Raw genomic sequence first — 14,836 nt, 5'->3', positions numbered from 1 at the left:
GTATACACTGATGTGTATAAAATTGATGACTAATAAGGACCTGCTGTATAAAAAATAAAATAAAATAAAATTCAAAAATAAATAAATAAAATTAGAACTTTTAAAACATAAAAAAATTCTTATCAGTAAAAATGATACAGTTATAATCAGTAGGCTGGCTCCTATGCAAATATCCTGCTAGAATTTTGATTGGAATTGAATTTAATCTGTAGATCAGTTTGAGGAGACATCTTGACAATATTGAATCTTCCGACCAAATAGTAAATTTCTCCATTTTTTACCTCTTCTTTAATCCTTCTTACTAATTTTCTGCAGTTTTCAATGAAAAGCCTTTATACATTTTTGGTTAAATTGATTCCTAAAGAGTTTATAATTTCAGTACTATCATGAATAGAATTAAAAGTTTTTTCATGCTAGCCATAGGTTTTAGTAGGTGCCTTTTATCTATTTCTAATTTGCAGAGGGTTTTTTTTTTAAACCATAAATGAATGCTGAATTCTGCCAAATGCTTTTTCTGCATTTTCTCCACGTAGCATGTAAACTCTTTATATAAATATTTTAACAGGTTGCCAATTTCTATAAAAAATTCTGTTGAAATTTTTATTGTGATTGCACTTGATGAATAAGTCAATTTGTAGAGAATTGACATCTTAACAATATTAAGTATTCCATTTTATGAATATATTATATATTTCCATGGCAGGAGGAGCTTCCTTAATTCTTTTCTCTAATGTTATGTAATACATATATATTTGCTAACACTTATCAAATTAGAATTGGTTAATTTTATGTGTGTAAATTATACCTGTATTTAAATAATGAAAAAAATATTATTTTATGTATTTTTGGTTAGAAAATGGAAGCTCAGGAGAATGATAAACCTAATATCTAACTCAAAGGGTTTTTTTTTTAAAATTATAGTTCCCAAGACAAACTAAAATACAGTTAAGTCATATAGCTCCAATTAATAGTTACATAATTTCTAGTACTGTCTCAGTTATTTCTGAATGTTATATATACTGGCATAATAAGCATGGTGTAAGGTAATCATCAAACATTTTGAAAATAAACACAAACATGTGGGATGATGACACCTCAGGGATTTTTCCAAGATGAAAAAAAAAATCACTTTCCAAATTCTTATTCCCTTTATTGTAATTTTTGTAGGGCTTTTAGAAATACATTAATCAATACTTAGTGCATATCCTTATCCCATTAGCAGACTAATCATACAGTATTTTTAAAGTAGCATGTTAATTTTATCATAGTGATATAAGAGCATGTTATAGGAACAATAAAACATAAACATAAACAATTTGAAAATTAAACTCTGATTTATGGGTACTGGCAATGTTTTGCTCAATATTATACTTTAGAGAAATCTGTAAATATTTGTTGAATGAAATAAATCTAAGAGAAGAGTTAAAATACTTTCATTTTAACCACAAATTTTATGTCATCTGGGGTTAAAAAGTGGGAAGCAGCAACCAGAATATTGTATCTAAAATATTAACTTTAGCTTTGTAAAGGGGTAAATATTAGCTGTACATATATTTTGTAAAGAAATCATATCCAGAACATAAAAGGAACTTTATGACTTACTAATAAGCAAAAAATTAAAAATTGGCAAAAAATTTGAGCAGATCCTTCACAAAAGTGGATATACAAATGGACAATTCACAGAAGAAAAGATGTTCAAATCAGTCACCAGGAAAAAACAAATTAAAATCACAATTAGATATCAGTATACACCCACTAGAATGGTTAAAATTTTAAAAACTGACCATTTCAAGCAAGTCTCTGTGAAGATATGGTGCAACTAGAACTCTTATACATTACTAATAGGAGTAAAAATGCTACAGTCACTTTATAAAACTGTTTTGCAACTTCTTAATAAGTTACCATACACCTAGCACGGGTCCCTCTCTTTTAGCCCTTAGGTATTTACTAAATTCCACAAAAACACTTGTGCACAGATGTTTATTATAACATCTTTATTTATGGAAGCCTCAAACTTGAAACAATTCAAATATCCATCAACAGGTTAACCAAAATGTGGCATATTCATATGAGAGAATACTACTCAGTAATAAAAAGAAATGAACTACTGATGCATTTAATAACGTAGATTTATCTCAAAATCAGTATGCTGAGTAACCCCAGTTTGGTCTTTTTGGTCCTTGTAAATTACTTTTCATCTTACAAACATATAAATATATATATGTTTGTAAGATGAAAAAATATATATGTATATGAAATAATACATCATTTCTACCTAGAGATTCACCAATTTTGTTATATGTTTTCAAATCACCAAGTTTTCACTTTGTTGATTTTCCTCTCTTTTTGTTATGTTTTGTATTCTGTTGATTCTGAAGTTTAAAAAATTGTTTTTTTATTATATTGCTTGTTATTTATTTTCTTTTACTTTTCTTTTGCTAGCTTCTTATGAAGGTAGCTTTATTGTTTTTAAATACAAGCATTTAAAGATATAAATTTCCTTCTTATAACTGCTTTCACAACATTCCCTGAAATTTGAAAAATGATGTTTCATTAACGTTCACTTAGAAATATTACATAGCTTTCTTTTAATTTGTTGCTTTACTGATGGGTTTCCAAATATTTGGGGATTATCTAGTTATCTAATTGTTGATTCATAACTGAATTCCATTATGGTAAGAGAATATCCTCTGTGTGATTGCAATCCTTTGAAACTTGTTTTACAGCCCAGTGCATAGTCTCTCCTGGTGGATGTTACATGTGTACTTGTAAAAAATGTGAATTAAGAAATTTTTGTATGAGTGTTCTGTAAATGTAATTTAGTTCAAGTTTATCGATAGTCTTGTTCAAATCTTTGATATTTCAGCTTAATTTTTTCTCACTTGTTCTATCAGTCACTGGATAGAAGGATGTTGAAATCTCCTACAATGATTCTGGGTTTCTCTATTTACATTTCGTATTGTTATGATTTTCTTGATAAATTGACAAGTTAATATTATAAAGTAAACCTTTTTATCTGTGGTAATACTCTTTGTGTTGAAGTGTACTTTTGTGAGATTAATAGAACCATGAGTTTACTTACGTCTACTGTTTGCATGATATATCTTTTCCCACACTTTACTTTCAATCTATGTGCTTCTATTAAAAGTCATCTTTTGAAAGCAATATTTAGTTGGCTAATGATTAATTTTTAAATCAATTTTGCCTTTTAATTGGAGTGTTTATTCCATTCATATAAATTAATAAGAATTTTATATAATTGGCTTTATCCATAATCTTTTTTTTTTTTTTTTGCGGTATGCGGGCCTCTCACTGTTGTGGCCTCTCCCGTTGGGGAGCACAGGCTCTGGACGCGCAGGCTCAGTGACCGTGGCTCACGGGGCCAGCCGCTCCGTGGCATGTGGGATCCTCCCGGACTGGGGCACGAACCCGTGTCCCCTGCATCGGCAGGCGGACTCTCAACCACTGAACCACCAGGGAAGCCCCCATAATCTTAATATTTGTTTTCTATTTGTGCCCTCATCTCTTGCTCTTCTTTCTTTTCTCCTGCCATCTTATACATAAATACACACATTTATTTATACACACACACATTTTAGTATTTCATTCTTTCTTCTCTAAGGGCTTTTTAAACTGTAGCTCTTTGTATTCTCTTTTATGTTTGCTGTACTAATTATAATTTATCTTTAATTTTTCAGTCTTTGAATTAATGTTTTACCTCTTCACATATGATGTAAGGATATTAAAATAGAATAGTTTCATTTACTTCCACTTGTCCCTTGATATATTGTTGTCAAGTATTTTATTTACACATATGCTGTGAACTCTATAATATACTGTTATTGTTGTTTAAATAGTCAATAATCTTTTAAAAATAAGAAAAGGAAGAAAAGTAGTCTTTTGAGTTTACCCATATATCTCCTGTTTCCTGTGCTTTTCATTCCTTCTTGTTGAGATGAATTCTCATCTGATATTATTTCCCTTCAACATGACACGTTTTCTTTAGCATCTCTTATGAGTCTGCTGGTGAATTATCTTCGCTTTCTGTTATCTGAAAAAGGACTTTGCTTTTTTTGTTGTTGTTAAAGATATTTTCACTGGATGTTGAATTCCTGTTGACAGTTTTATTTTTCTTTCAGCATTGAAAAGATGTCATTCTATTTTTCACTGGTTTCCGTTGTTTCTGATGATATCCATCATCATTCTTACTGTATTTCTCTTGAATATAATGATTCTCTTTTCTAGGGCTTTTGTTTGTTTTTTTCTTTTTTCTTTTCTTCAGTTTAAGCAGTTTGACTATGAAGAGCTTAGTTGTGGATTTCTTTGTGTTTATATTTTTTGGTTTTGCTGAGCTCCTCCAAATTTGTGAGCTGCTGTTTTGATCATATATGGAAAAATCTTGGCCAATATTTCTTCAAAATTTTTTTTTTCTGTTTCATTCTCTTTTTACTCTTTCTAAGACTTCAGTTACACATACGGTAGTTCATACAATACTATCCCTAAGTCTTTGGTGCCAGTTTATTTCTTTTCAATCCTTTTTCTTCTCTCTGCTTCAGTTTGCATAGCTTCTATTATCCTATCTTTAGATTCATTGATTCTTTTCCCTCTTGTATCCAATCTACTGTTAATCACATCTAGCAAATTTATTTCACAAATTATATTTTTCGGTTCAAGGATTTCCATCAAATTGTCTTTTCCTTACATTTTTAATAGATGTCCTAAATTTTCTTATCTCTTTATTCATTATATCTAAATAGTCCTATGCCTTCTTTAGCATATGTATCATAGTTATTTTAACATTCTTGCCTATTAATTTCAAAATATGGGTTATCTTTAGATCTTTTTCCATTAGATATTTCTTCTTTAACTATTGGCAATATTTTCTTGTTTCTTTGCATGTCCAGTAATAGTTGATTAATAGACATTGTAGATAATGCATTGTACAGACCAGTTACTTTTCTTTTTCTCTGAAGAACATTGCATTTTATGTTGGTAGGAAGTTAAATTCCTGGGAGATCACATGATCAAAGAGAGACTTGGTTTTAGGCTTTGTTGTATGGGTTTATTTCAGTTTTGCCCTTAGTACTAGGATATATCCCTTAGTTCTGGGATGTGATCTTTACTCCTAAGTTGCAGTCTTTTTTTTTTTTTTTTTTTTTTTTTTTTTTTTTTGTGGTATGCGGGCCTCCCTCTGTTGCGGCCTCTCCTGTTGCGGAGCACAGGCTCCAGACGCGCAGGTGCATTGGCCATGGCTCACGGGCCCAGCCGCTCCGCGGCACGTGGGATCCTCCCAGACCGGGGCGCGAACCCGGTTCCCCTGCATTGGCAGGCGGACGCGCAACCACTGCGCCACCAGGGAAGCCCCTAAGTTGCAGTCTTAATAGGATTTCAATGTATAACTCAACGTATTTATCAAGTCTCTATGACTCTGGCTGATTGGATTCCTAACTCTGTGTCCCAAGTGGCAGGCAACTTCTGAAATCACCGATCAGCTTCTTTAAATTTACAGCTCTTATTTTCCCTGAACCTTTTAGATTTCTCTGTAGGCCAATGCATTTCAAGAGTCAGCTAAGTACTCAGATTTTGGATCTTCTTATTTGTGGGTCCCTTCTTTATAGGATTTCCCCTTTAATTTCATACTGTTCCAGAAGCCTTCAATTCCAACCTCTGACCACTCATACCAACAAAACTACTGTGTTCTGTGAAGCTCTGTCATCTAGCTCAGCAGATCTAGAGACTCCCCTCCAGGGTAAAAGAAAAAAACAACAACCATAAAACAAATGGATCTCATTCTACATAGTTACTTTTTCCCAAGTGTCCTAACTCTGCTAGATACTACCTAGTCTCCAGTACTTTAAAATAGTGGTTTTATAATATTTTTTCTAGCATTTTAAATTGTTATTGGTAGGAGAGTTTTCTGATGTAAGTTACTTCGCCATTACCTGAAACCAAAATAATTTTAATATTTTTATTACAGAGTTTTGAATGGACTTTTTGCTGTTGTCTCAGAATTGTGGTTAACGTCTGAGGACAGTATGTGCTAAATAATCTCCATTTGTTCACTGGACCCTAAGCAGAACTCCTAAATCAAGGAAGAAAATTTCAAGAGAACCACTCAGAGATTGGAAATGTCTATAAGCAGGAAAAACTGGTAAGTCATTTCTTGATTGGATATCTTCTTAAGAGATACAATTGCTGATATACCTCTGAGCTGTTTGTATGTAAAAAGGAATAGGATTGAGAAAGTAGTGATTGAATTAAAATATAACAATTCCAAATTTGTGTCCTGCTGAGTTCAGACTATTTAATGTATTGGGTCCTTCATATTCATTGAATCATGAGATCTAAGATAATATACATGAAAATGAATATGCAGTGGTCTCAGACAGGAGTGAGCTTTGTTGAAACACAATTCTAGAATGGGTACCACTATCACTTTACTGTTACTCTGAGCCTATTGGATTGAACTATTACTCTTTTAACAGTTGATTTTTGTAGACAATGCTGCTTCCTTTCAATTTTCTCTCAAAATAATAGCTGCCTACTCAATATAGAATAATCTAATTCTTTGACTCTTTTCTTCCCTTTGGTCTTTTCTTTACTCACCCCCTTATAGGGAGGGAGTCTTTCAGTCTAATCACACACTAAAGTTATGCTGAAACAGGGATCAGTATAAGCAAAACAGCTGTGCTACATTCTAAAAAAAACCCATGAGAACACTGGGAAAACAATTTTCTTGTCTTTCATTGCAAGGGCATCATGAAGCTCTCCAGCCCTCAAAACAATGAGTAGTAGCAGATTAAACCAAGGCCCTGGCCTTGAATAGGAAGACTAGAAGGCAGCCAAAATTGAAACACTTCGGGGACACTGACCTTGGATAGACTTTGTACAAACTGAAAGGTGAACGAACAGAACAATAAAGGCATATTAAACGCAATTATCTGAATTCAAGTAAGTTAGTGAATAACAAAGGGGTCTCTTCAGGAATTGACTGAACATCTTTCTAGACTCTGGGGCATAAAAATTATTCACATGAAGAGCATCACAGTCAAGTTCAGAGACTTTATATCAGGTAGTATTGTGTTCAAATTTAAGCTCTGTCATGGACTAGCTATGTGAAATTAGAAATGCATTCTAAATTTGTTCACATCTGTGAATGGAATTTATCACTGTATTTGGGTCATAAAGATGTTTTCAAGAGTAAATTAGATAAAACATGTAAAAATTTTAGCACAATGCATAATTGAGTAGCAAATGATCAATAACTGAGATCTTTAGTTATCATCACTGTTATAATCCACATAACTTTCTCCCTCACTTTTTTCATGTCTTCATTTAAATATATTTATTTCAAATGAGACCTTCTTCTACCTGCCTATTTAAAACTCTAATACTTCTTAGTCTTTTGTTTCCCTTCCTTGCTTGTTTTATTCATAATATTTAACATTATTTTACTACATTTCACTTACTTATATTGCTTAATTTTTGTCTCCTGTCAAAAGGGTATAAGCTCTATTAGGACAGGGATTATTTTGCCTACTTTATTTTTTGCCTATTTATTATTTTGCCTATTTTATACATTGCTGTATCCCCAGAGACTGTAACCTGGTACAGAATAGGCACTCAAGTGCTCACTGAGTATTTGTTATATGAATAAAAAAATTTGGTGTGTGATGAGATGATGTAGCTCTCACTCTCTCTAATCTGAACATATTCTTTGTTCTCATTGGCATCTGAGTTCTCTTCAGTTTTCTTGTATTATGACAGTTGGAGAGGAGCTTTAATTTCCTTTTAACACCAAATTCCTTACATTATATTGGGATAATATTTTTGAAATAATAACTAGTGGCTTTTCCTTTTGTATTTCCTGTAAACCTTATCTATTTCCCATTTGGTCAGGAGTCAGAACTTGCCACATATATGCCTTAGGGAAAGATTGTTACAATGAAAAGCAGAGTAATGGTTTAGGTTTAAAAACCATAAGACCCAAGGGAACTCAAGCTATGAAAACATTTGGCAACTCAAAGGAAAGCTTCCTTTCCCTGTAACTAGAAAAGATTCCCTGAACTATGGGAAGTTGGAGAGTCAGAGGTGGAATCAACAATGAATGGTGAAAAGCATTCTTGAAAAGGAAGCCCTGTGTTCAGACATTTATCCAGGTTCTACCTTGGCATTGGAGTTAACAGAAATTTCAGACAGATCTCATGATTCAAGTATAGCGAGTACTTTGTTCTCTGGGTAGTGATTGAGGAAGCAGAAAGGCTCTAGAGTAGAAATGGCCACATGGTAGACCTAAGAAGATGAACCTGAAACAACCTGACCCATTTTACCTGCCAATAAACCCAATGATACTTTGAAGATAGGCTGGAGGCATAGACTGATAGATAATTCTCTGTTGTGGATAGGTTTTAACAGTGCATACCATGACTTTGATCTTGGCAAACTTTGTTCTCCACCTCCCATATACTCTCAGTGGCTGCTTTCAGGATGCCACCACTCTGCTTTGTCATGAGCAAGCTTTCCTGGGCTGTGGCTGTTTTGTGGGCTGCTGCTTTTGCTGACTCATGGCTGCCTGGAAATGGCTCCTCTCTCTATGGGAAAGGAAAATGACCCTGATGTCCTTAAATGTACAAATCACAGTCATTGACACCACAACTTATTTCTTGAAGGCACTTCCATTTTATGAAACTCTCTCACTAAAGTCCATTCAGTCTTTACCTTTTACTCCTGTTCATGTGTTCCTTCTTAACAAGAAAAGTAGAGAACAGCATTTAAACATAGTTGGGATTTTTACTCTACCATACTCACTAGTCCTGAGCTTTTGTGCAAGTCCCCATCTTCTGACACACCATAGGTAGTATGAACTGGTGAGTTTTCTGTATGTATTTCACGTTCTACCCTCTGGGAACTTACTTTCAACCAGAACTCTTTGGAGTGAAAATTAACTCTTTGGAGTGAGAATCTTTTTTTTTTTTTTCTTGCACTGTTAAAACCTGTCCTTAACAGAGAATTATCTAGCAGTCTATGCCCCTAGCCTATCTCCAAAGCCTCATTGGGTTTATTGGCAGGTTAAATGAGTTGCAGAAGGCTTCCCTGGTGGTGCAGTGGATAAGAATCCGCCTGCCAATGCCGAGGACACGGATTCGATCCCTGGTCCAGGAAGATCCCATATGCCGTGGAGCAACTATGCCTGTGCACCACAACTACTGAGCCTGCACTCTAGAGCCCGCAAGCCACAACTACTGAAGCCCACACACCTAGAGCCCGTGCTCTGCAACAAGAGAAGCCACCATAATGAGAAGCCTGCGCACCACAATGAAGAGTAGCCCCCGCTCACTGCAACTAGAGAAAGCCTGCACTCTACAACGAAGACCCAATGCAGCCAAAAATAAAAATAAATTAATTAATTAAAAATTTTAAAAAATGGGTTGCAGATCTTAGGATGTGGAAGAAGTGGCTGATTTCTCTGTCAGCTGTGTCAACGTGTCCTTTCTTCATTTTCTGGTTCATTGCCAACTCCTTACCTTGTTGCCTTCCAGTTGGGCTCAGGAGTATCAAGACAACCAGTTATTTCAGTGGTTTACTATGATTGGATATGCCACATTTCTACCAAAATGCTGTATACCATCTATGTTTCTTGCCATCACATCTCTGGTTGGGGGTTGATTTTCACTAGTTGGCTAACTGGACTTACTGAGAAGCACAAAATGTTTCACGTTCAAACTTCCCTGAGCAGTAACGTTAAAACTTCCCTGCTGCCGAAATGGCTGCATCAAAGGAACCAGGCTCAAAACATCTGCTTCACAATAATCTGATTCCATGGCAATAACCCAGGCAGATGTGAATAAAAGATTTCCGAAAAACAATGGCAGTGTGAATTGAGTAGGGAACACGTAAATACAAAGAATATTAAAAGATAAAATCAAGAGGATTGTATCAAAATGTTGAGATATGAGGTTGAGTTAAAAATGTTTTTGTATTTACTATTTTAGCCTCAGTAATGAGGTGTAAATTAGTGTTATTATCAAAGAAATGGAATGCAAGGATTGAATAGGTATGTGTCAAGCCAGAGAAAAATGCAGTATTTTTGTTCTGGACCATAGTAAGGTGTACATAGCAGTAATAGTCAAATTAGAATGCTTCTGTATCCATAGGTTATCTAAATAACTGATTAGAATTATTACTGAGAGCATAGATGTTTGGAAATTGTTTTAAATGTACCTGAAAACAGATTAATTGACTCAGCAATGGTGGGGTCAGGTGTCACATATAAGCACATGTGTTGTGACATTTTATTAGGCAGAGTAATTTAGATGTAGTTGAACTGGCCTCTAAACATCCCTGGTGCTCTCTCAGCCTTTACACTATCAGTGTAATATGAAGAAGATTAACAGCTTTTAAAAAATCTCCTTGCCATGAACATATGAAATCAGTAGACCAAGACAAGTGAATAGTTTCTTCTTTGATTTGGGCTTTAAGTTCACATTTCCTCTTTTGAAATTCTATAGAGCTGCTTAGCTAGATCCCTGCACAAAGAACTACAATTTTTAATTATCAAGACATCCAAAGCATCCACCTTCCTTGGGCAAAATTTTCAGTGACCTTTCAGATGTTAACACTTGTTTATGTGCCAGAGTGACATGGTTGTGCCTATGTCTGCTTACCTTTCTCTGAGTCTCTCTTTACAGATCCTTTTACCTATTGGTAATTATGTATTTATTTGTGTCCATTCATTATGATTCATATATGAAGAAAGATTAACATATCAGCAAGTCAGACAAAGTCAATTAGAGGAGTAGTGAGCATTCTCTTAACCCTGATGCTTTTGTGCATCTTCCATAAATATCACAAAAGTCAGAAGTCTTTAAAACTTCCCCCTCCATTCTCTAAAAATATTAAAAGAAGGCTCTTATCCATTTTGCATTATTGAATCTTAAAATTCAAATGGGAAACTAAATGATGTAATGTGACAAAATCATAAAACTCTGTGTCATTTAATAATAGAAGTAAAAGACAAGGCAGAAGTCAGCCAGTAGAATACATTCAATTCAATTACTCAACAAATATTTATAGAGCAGCTACTCTCTGCAAGCACTATTCTAATTGTTTGGGATAGCTTAGTGAACAAAACATACAAAGATCTCTGACCTCATGGAGTTTACGTTCTAGTGAAGGGCACCTATAGTAAAACATGAACATAAATGCCAAGTTAGAGAATAGTCCGTAAGACCACCCTCACCTCTCATACCAGTTGCAAGTTTGGGGACCCAAGACACTTTTCAATTTGATAATTCAGTAGAAAGACTCACAGAACTCTCTGAGAGCTGTTATACTCACAGTTATGGTTCACTGCAGTGCAAGGATACAGATTAAAATCAGCAAAGGAAAGAGGAGGATGAGGCAGAGTCCAGGAGGGTTCTAAACGTGGACCTTCCAGCTGTCCACTCCTGCTGGCGTCAGGGACACGGTTAACTCCTCCCGGCAGTGATGTGTCATGATAAGCACAGAGTACTGCCAAGTAGCAAAGCTCATTTGAGACTTAAAGTCCAGAATCTTTATTGGGGTTCAATCACATAGATGGAAGGGGTCAACAGCCCACATGGCTCACCTCAGTCTCCAGCTCCTGTGGGGTTGAGCTGATACGTGTGACTCGGAGTTCCCACCATAAATCACATTGTTAGACTTTCCTGCATGGCTCAGAGCCCCCAGATAAACAAAGACACTTTCATTAGTCAGAGTATGCCAAGGGTTTAGAGATTACCTCTCAGGAGCTGAGGGTAAAGACCAGATCTGTTTGAGCAAGGATACATTCTTTTTTGTTTTGTTTTTTTTTTTTGTTTTTTTGCATTACGCGGGCCTCTCACTGTTGTGGCCTCTCCCGTTGCAGAGCACAGGCTCCTCCGGACGCGCAGGCCCAGCGGCCATGGCTCACGGGCCCAGCCGCTCCGCGGCATGTGGGATCTTCCCGGACCGGGGCACGAACCCGTGTCTCCTGCATCGGCAGGCAGAATCTCAACCACTGCGCCACCAGGGAAGCCAAGTTTTGTTTTGTTTTTTTGATGTGGACTATTCTTAAAGTCTTTATTGGATTTGTTACAATATTGCTTCAGTTTTATGTTTTGGTTTTTTGTCCCGGAGGCATGTGGGATCTTAACTCCCTGACCAGGGATCAAACATGCACCCTCTGCATTGGAAGGTGAAGTCTTAACCACCAGACCATCAGGGAAGTCCGAAGGATAAATTCTTTACTACACAATAATATATACATAAGTAAATTATATGGCATATTGAGTGTTAAAAGATTATAAGTGCTAGGGAAATTTTTTGTAAAAAAATAGAGTAGGATAAAGCGAATTGGGGCTGTGTGTGTGGGTGATGGGGAGAAAGGGCAATTTGCCTTACTGAATGCAGTGTTCAGGATAAGTCTGTATAAAAGGTGACGTGAGCAAAGAGTTGAAGCAGATGATTTTTAAGTAATGAAACCAAGGTACAGAAAGGGAAGTGACTTGTCCAAGGCCAACTGAGATCTGGTGCCTGTTACATGGAGCTGAGCAAAGGCATTGTCTAGCAGAGTGCTATACCACTTTCCAGTTTGTACGGTAATGGGTTGATTTTTATCTAATCAAGATCCTTTTGCTGTAGTAGGATCACAGAGATATCAATAATGAAATTTGTCAGAGAGAATCAGAAGCTAGTACAGGAGAAATGAAAGTTCTGAAAAGCTAGAGGAAAGCAAGGCAAGAAGCAGAAAGAGCGGGTAAGTGTCAAACACAGAAGTACAACTTGGGCTAGTTCAAAAAATTTCAGCCAGTGTTGTGCCATTTGTGTTGGGATGTGTCCACATATCTAGTTAGCCTCCTATGGCTGCCTATGTGAGGATAACCCTAAATGTCATTAACCCTTTTCCTAGAATGTTCTACTTTACCCCTGTCTTTTGGTAAATTTGCATTTTTCTAACAAGACCCATTTCACATATCTTCTCTGATTATTCCCTCTTTCATTCTTCCTCAGCTCCTTGAACTCACTTCTGTAGCACTTAAACCATTGAATTATGGTTTTGCAGGCTGTTCCAATGGCTAAACTGTGAGATTATAACCAGTGAGAACCGTATTTTATTCATATTTGTGTCCCTAGCACCTGTTACTCAGGAAGTGTTCAGTAAGTATGTGTATGGAGTAAGTAAATAAGTGAATTCTTGAATCCATGAAAGATCTCAAAGTGATTGTTATTTGTTATATACTTCAGATATAATCTCAGAAAACAAAATTCAGTGATATGAACAGTGCTTGGTGTATGAGAATATGTAATCAGAATGGAAATGACATAAACCTGGCAAGCAAAGAGTAGAGATGGATAAACCTGGCAAGCTAGCAAGCACTGTGGTCACTATTCTGTGGTTAATTTCTTATTAACAGTTCTAGAACTAATTTTGGATTGGATTTTTTCTAAGTCCTCCTTTTCAGTCTTCTAAATGAAGCAGTTATTTTTTGATGCAGTAATTCATCTATTCATATAGGTATTCTTTTCTGTAAATCAAGCATTCTGTTAGGTTCTGGGGATACAAAAATGAACAAGACACAATCCAAGTCATTTTAAAGAGCATAACAATTTAGTCATAGATTTTAAGGGGGCAATTGACATGAAGTCAGTCACGATGTAGTTTCATATGTACAAAATGAGGCAGGACCACAGCAGTAAATAAGTGTAATTTCACTCTCTTTTTACAGTAATGCCTATTGAACAGTCACATCCAGTCTCATATAAAAATAATGGCTCTGAGAACATAGAGAAAAATTATTCTAACTTTTCTAATCTGGCTCTTTTCATCCAATTAAATTCAACTAAACTGAATTTTAGCTTCTCTTTACCAGTTCTGTGATTGTGAACAAGTGTTTTGAGACTTGGCTTCCCCATTTATGAAATAAAGATAGTAATGTCTATTTAGAAAACTTTGGGAAGAGTAATTTTGAAAACATATACGTAAAGCTCCTAGAGTATATCTAACAGATTCCAAACTAGGTTATGTTTATTATATTTCATGTTATCTTTAATATCAGAATGTTAAAATTTAGAAATTGTAGACCACAGGTGATTATAAGAAATGTGTTTCATTTTTATAATGCCCAAATCTTTCAAATTTCTACTGTACAAGAAAAGTTGATATTCTTTAACTAGGAAGATTAGGGTTTTGTGTTGAAAGTAAATGCAGTTCTATAATCCTATGCCTGGTAGAATCCCTTTCTATTAGTGTATGCCATGGTTCTGACAATATGGAAAATATCATTTTGGCTTTTCTATCATCAAAGTACATTGTACAAGAAGATCTTACTAGTAATGTTCTATACATTTCAGAGGTCAGATCTCTTTACGGATTTGTCATATTTTACATGTTCTTTCAGTTAGGGTACACAGGCCTTGCTGTATAACTGAATTTATTTTAAAAAGTGGTCCTGTTTCATTCATGAACTAAAAGAAAACAGATATGTAGGACATAATAAAAAGTCAATTTTCTAGAGGTCAGGGAGAAAGAAAAATGTCACATTAATGATAGTTCAGGGAAAATGTATTTTTAACCCTCCATGTCATGCATTTTAGTGCTGGTATAATTTATTCAAGTAATGTATCCTTAAAGGGAGCTGAATCATACATCCTATGTTAAAACATTCAACAAGGCTGGTTTTATGAAAAGCTTCTGTCACTGGCTTTAACCCAGTAATATCCCAACAATATTAGTTTTTCCAAGCCTAAGTTCACTATGTTTGAACAATTATTATATACTTATCCATATTTATATATCCTTTTTTTTTTTTTTTTTTTTTGCGGTACGCGGGCCTCT

General features: G+C 35.1%; 1 long non-coding RNA gene across 5 annotated transcripts in view; it reads left to right on the top strand.

Moving 5' to 3' along the window:
- The window catches only part of LOC114486756 (uncharacterized), a 366,895-nt gene that overhangs the window by 15,871 nt on the left and 336,188 nt on the right, over window positions 1–14,836 (top strand). For all 5 annotated transcript variants that reach the window (XR_008618106.1, XR_008618109.1, XR_008618108.1 and 2 more), the window contains exon 3: window positions 5,978–6,151. This is a non-coding gene — a long non-coding RNA (uncharacterized lncRNA). The remainder of the gene's footprint in view (window positions 1–5,977; window positions 6,152–14,836) is intronic.

This window comes from Physeter macrocephalus, chromosome 8 (genome assembly GCF_002837175.3).
Source record: "Physeter macrocephalus isolate SW-GA chromosome 8, ASM283717v5, whole genome shotgun sequence".
NCBI lineage: Eukaryota > Metazoa > Chordata > Mammalia > Artiodactyla > Physeteridae > Physeter > Physeter macrocephalus.
Note: the sequence above shows the minus strand (reverse complement) of the source record. Positions and strands in the feature narration are given on the sequence as shown.